The sequence below is a fragment of the Armigeres subalbatus genome, chromosome 3 (genome assembly GCF_024139115.2).
Source record: "Armigeres subalbatus isolate Guangzhou_Male chromosome 3, GZ_Asu_2, whole genome shotgun sequence".
Lineage (NCBI taxonomy): Eukaryota > Metazoa > Arthropoda > Insecta > Diptera > Culicidae > Armigeres > Armigeres subalbatus.
The window spans coordinates 393,997,961-394,002,950 of NC_085141.1; the positions used below are offsets into that span (position 1 = coordinate 393,997,961).

At 39.9% G+C, this 4,990-nt stretch overlaps 1 long non-coding RNA gene across 1 annotated transcript; it reads left to right on the forward strand.

Annotated features, from left to right (window-relative positions):
* The first annotated feature begins 3,480 nt into the window (after positions 1-3,480).
* On the forward strand, positions 3,481-4,235 carry LOC134223965 (uncharacterized). The gene is made up of 3 exons (XR_009982794.1): positions 3,481-3,780; positions 3,837-4,130; positions 4,191-4,235. It is a non-coding gene; the product is annotated as an uncharacterized LOC134223965 (long non-coding RNA).
* The last annotated feature ends 755 nt before the right edge of the window (positions 4,236-4,990 follow it).

Genomic DNA, 4,990 nt, shown 5'->3' on the forward strand with positions numbered 1-4,990 from the left:
ATATTAAAGAATGTTGAGAAGCGCAAATCATGTTGGAAGACGAAGATTAAGCCTACCTGTTTTGCTAAACCACGGTTTTCCATGCACAAATGTCCGATTTTGGCATTAATACACTTCTTTTTCGCAAGAATCTTGTTGATGTTGATGCCTTTAACTCTGATGTTTACCGCCTTTGTTCGAGACAAAAACATAAACAAACAATATCATGTTGTTTCGATGTTGAGTAGGCAAAATTATGACAGTAGCACCTTGCAAAATCAAACAACCACCCACCCCTAGTGCGTTACGTAATATTTGAACAGACCCTTAGGATATCCTTCAACAAATGTATGTATGAATAAATCACCCATATTGAGAGTGTTAACAGCGGCACACTATAAGTTAACTTTTTGAAATCAGTATTTCTCGGGTACTTATTCAAAAGGACGTATGTGATTTTGTAAATAAAGATTCCAACGTCGATTTGTCCAATCTGATGGCTCTCCACGCAAAACGACAACACTAACAGGCAGCCGAAGACTTCCCCTACCTGTCTGTGGTGATGGTTTGCGTGGGAGTGCTATCAGATTGAACAAATCGACGTTTGAATCTTTGTTTACAAAATCATATACGTCCTTTTGAATAAGTACCCGAGATTTATCGAAAAAGTATTTTTGTTAAGCGTAGTAGCAGATACCTTCCTACATAACTGGTACCAAATATTTTTCTCGAAAAAGTTCCCACTTTTGAGAAAATCCGCGTTAAATGTCTTTCGCCGTACAATTTTTTGGCGGTTAACTAATGCTGGCTATTTACGCATATACGATAGCGCCTGGATGCTGGCAGCGGCGGATAGGAAACCAGCCACTGCTAATAATTCATTGATATGAAATGATTTCCGTTTTACTTTTATCAACAAAATATCACAAAATTTGTGTTATTTAATAACAAATAAGGTTTTGACGAGTAGGTACCTAATTCACGCGCTACCTGCACTAACGGGAAAGGGAAAATCATGTGTTTTCAAAACGTGTCATGCAACTGCTCTCCACGATTTCTGACGAATAAATTCTGATAATTATGTAAATGCCGGTAGAACTCATTGACCAGGGCCACTCCCGAAACCCCGAAATTCGTTATTTTGTAAGGTGATGATTTTTATAAATGACGAGAAATAAGTCTAGTCAAATGGCCAGTGAAGATTCATTAGAAGTTTATTCGTACCATGCAAAAGAGTTATCGTACGACACATTTAAGACTAACTCGGAACCGACAATTCATAAAACACGTTAGCGATGTTATCGTTGAGGTTATCGTATACTCTACTGATGAAATTTAGGAAGTGTACATAAATTTTGTTTTACTGTAGCTCTTGGCCTTTCTATTTAAAGCAACTGAGGAACTTAGGTATGTCATAATGGGTTTAAAGTTGAGAAAATATTGTCGAACTAAATGTTCACGAACACAACCTGTTGCGCTTCTCTCCATGTTTGGGCAATCCGGAACAATAGTCGCGGTCAACATTTCCTCAAAACCTTCGATTTCTTCAGGTGGTTCAGATTCCTTCGCATCAATTGCTATGTTATGCAATACCGCACAAGCTACAATAATTAGTTGAACTGTAGATATTCTAACACGCATACCCAAAGATAAAACTGGAAATCTACGCTTCAGCACGCCATATGACCGTTCCACGACATTTCGGGTACGAATTTGACTTTCGTTGTACAGAGCTTCAGTTGGCGATTCACATCGAAGGAAAGGTGTGGCCAAGTATTTGGTGTTACGATATCCGGAATCACCGACAAGTATGAAATGTCCATAATCACCTCGTTCAAGTTGCATTTTAAAGTTGAGTTATTAAAAATGTGCTGGTCGTGCGATGCTCCTGGCCATCTTGCAACTATATTCAAAACTTTTAGATTTGCTGAACTCACTGTTTGTACATTTAGTGAGAACCATGATTTGCGATTTCGATAATTCTCAGCATGATCACCTCCGGGTGATTGTATCTTGACATGTACAATCAATCTCACCAATAGTTCGAGGAAATTTAGCAATGCTGTAAAAATCGCGACTTGCAGCGAGTAATTGACTTTGGGTGCTTGGCATCTGAATGAAGCGCTGACGTTGTTCAGCTAATGCCAACGAAACACGCTGAATAATGCGGCAAACGGACGAAACACATACTCCAGCAAAATCGGCAATAGCTATCTGCATAGATCCCAGTGCATAAAACCGAAGTGTTATCAATAGTTGCACCATTGGGTGAATGTGCCGTGATCTATATGTTAGAAATTCAATCAGATTAAATTAAATATTATGAAATCTGTGGTCATTTAACACGGAAACTCACCTTGTTTCATCAACTTCTAAGCTAGGACGAATTATTTCCAAGACCATTGTGACGGTACTTTTTGAAGGCGGAATCTCATAAAAAATCCTGATCATCCCAGGTATCAATACTTATACGAGTGCGCATTTTATACTGACGACGTGCTAATTGTAAGCCAATAATATCCTCCTCATCTTCACTATCACTTTCGAAATATCTCCAACGAGGGCGATCCCAAATGTGCTGGCGTCGTGAGTTCATTTTAAATTTGTACTTTTGATACCTTCCAGAATTTTTAAAATATAATTGTCAAATTCTACAATCTTCTGCGCTTAGCGCTCTTAAGCGATGTCAAACCATCGTTTAAATTGAACCTCGCTTATCTTAAACGTGACGTTTGATAAGCCACGTTTAGTAGTTGAGTGAGGGTGAAGAAATCGAAAAAATACTAAACCAAGTTTAAACCTCGTTTAATTTATAAGTGCAGGTGAAGAAATTGGCCCTTAGAGCCTTGAGCCCTCTCTGTTTCCCAATTGGTGGGCCAATCAGCTAGTGTCTTGTATCCCGCTTCTTTGTCAACCAAAGCGTCATCATCATCAACGCGTTCGAGAAGGGCTTCTTCTTTTTTACGCTTGTTGTTCGCTGCTGGCGTCTATTTCCTAACGAAACTTTTCGCTAGATACAGGCCAATAAGCCGGGCAAGCGAGCTTAGAATTGCAGTTCAGGTGGGAAGTACGTGTTCTTTTCTGAGTCAACATTGTTAGTAGTAGAAGCATTGACGAATACATAGACCGAAATGTCCGGTACAAAGCCATCAGAAAATCAGGCACCATGTCTTCTTCTTCATTTTGAAGAAAATACCCCTCGTGGGTGATGAATTACATTATACATAAATATTTTACGAGCGCTGACTTACCCTCTTGACGTTTTGACAGTTTGTCTGTTTGTTTTTCTGCCTTTCTGCCTCACCTTGCGACGTCGTTTCGGTTTTGCATCGTGCATAAATATTAATCCAAGACAACATTTTCAAAACGACTTGTCTACTTGTAAACAAAGATTCAAACGACGATTTGACGAATATGTTTGCTCTCCACGCAAACCAGTACCATCAATAGGTAGATGAAGGTTTCCGCTACCTGTTGATGGTGTTGGTTGCGTGGGAGCTATCCGATTCGTCAAATCGTCGTTTGAATCTTTGTTTACAAAACAGATAAGTCGTTTTGAAAATTTTGTCTTGAATCCGTATCGAAAACATTACATGAGCGTGAGTTCGACCGTTTTGGTGCCATCAAAAAGATCGAATATAACAAAGGGGACACCCAGGCCTACATTCTGTACGATTATATTGATGCTGCTACGGCTGCTGTGAAGGAAATGCGTATGCACCGATTCACGAGCAGCTACCGAAGGCCGCCATCAAGCACTGTCGACGTTTACCCTGTCACCACCATAGCGGCTCCGGTAATGTAAGTAAAGTCAGATGTTTATTTTGATGATTTATTCATAAGTTCATCACTTATAGGTAGTTGTTTCCTCGTCGAATCGGGTTGCGAAATGCTGGAACTGATACTAACCGTCAAGTCGGAAAGCCCCAGGAAAACGAGAACGGAATCTCAGGCCACTGGAAGGGAAGACCAGTCACCCCGCCAGCCAACGATAGGTCCCTCCATCATGACAATCCAACAAACTGATTCTTCATGCATCCACCGAAGGCCGCATAAACTGCCGTCATCCGGTACTGGCTCGACTTTTCCCCTGTCACTATTCCTAGCGGTTCCGTCGTCGGCTGGGTTGCTGAATGTTTATTCTGCTGCAGGTACGTAATTTGTGATTTAATAATGATATAAAAATCCTGATGATTATAACTTATTTTCAGGTCAATGAAAAAGGCAAACCTCCGCAACCAAAAAAACCCAGCAGGAGACAGAATCTCGTGTGACGGAAAGGGAAAAGTAAATCAGCTGAACGATTGCCGTAAGCTTGAGAACCGGGTGGAAACGGATCATCTACTCGAGGAACTCGACTTTAAGGGCCGGATGGAACTGTACTCCCAGTCTGGTAAATCCGTGAAGTTATCAAGCGCTAGAACACTTGGACACTGCGGAAGGTGGCCCTCGTCGTAGGAGTCTGGCGAGCAACGAAAGGAGTCAAGCAGAATATATTGAGCACGATTATGCTGGTACCACCAACGTATTCATCATTGGTTATACGCAACCACCGGACGACAGTAGCAATGGACATTAGTGCACACAATTATCACATGGATTACAACCGCTACGTAGACTGACCGATACACCACCAGCACAACTATCGCAATAATGTTAACGGCGGTTATGAAATGATGAACAGCAAGGATATGGCACTGGACTTCGGTACTGTTCAAGACACACAATGAGCATATAAATGCAATAATTATTTTTAAATAAATATGTGAATTTAATTGAAATTGAAAATGCACAAATCTTGTTATTTCGAAAGTTTCATTGTTGATTCTAATATAAAAGGCACATTGTTATTTTAAAAGTTAAATTAACGTTGTTTTGAGAGAAAACTGTTATTTTAAAAGGTTGGCTCTAGTTGAAGTTCATATCAAAGTAACATTTTTACAATTATTATTTCAACAATGTTATACTTTCTACTGAAAATCACTAACTGATTTTCTTAATTTTACCAACG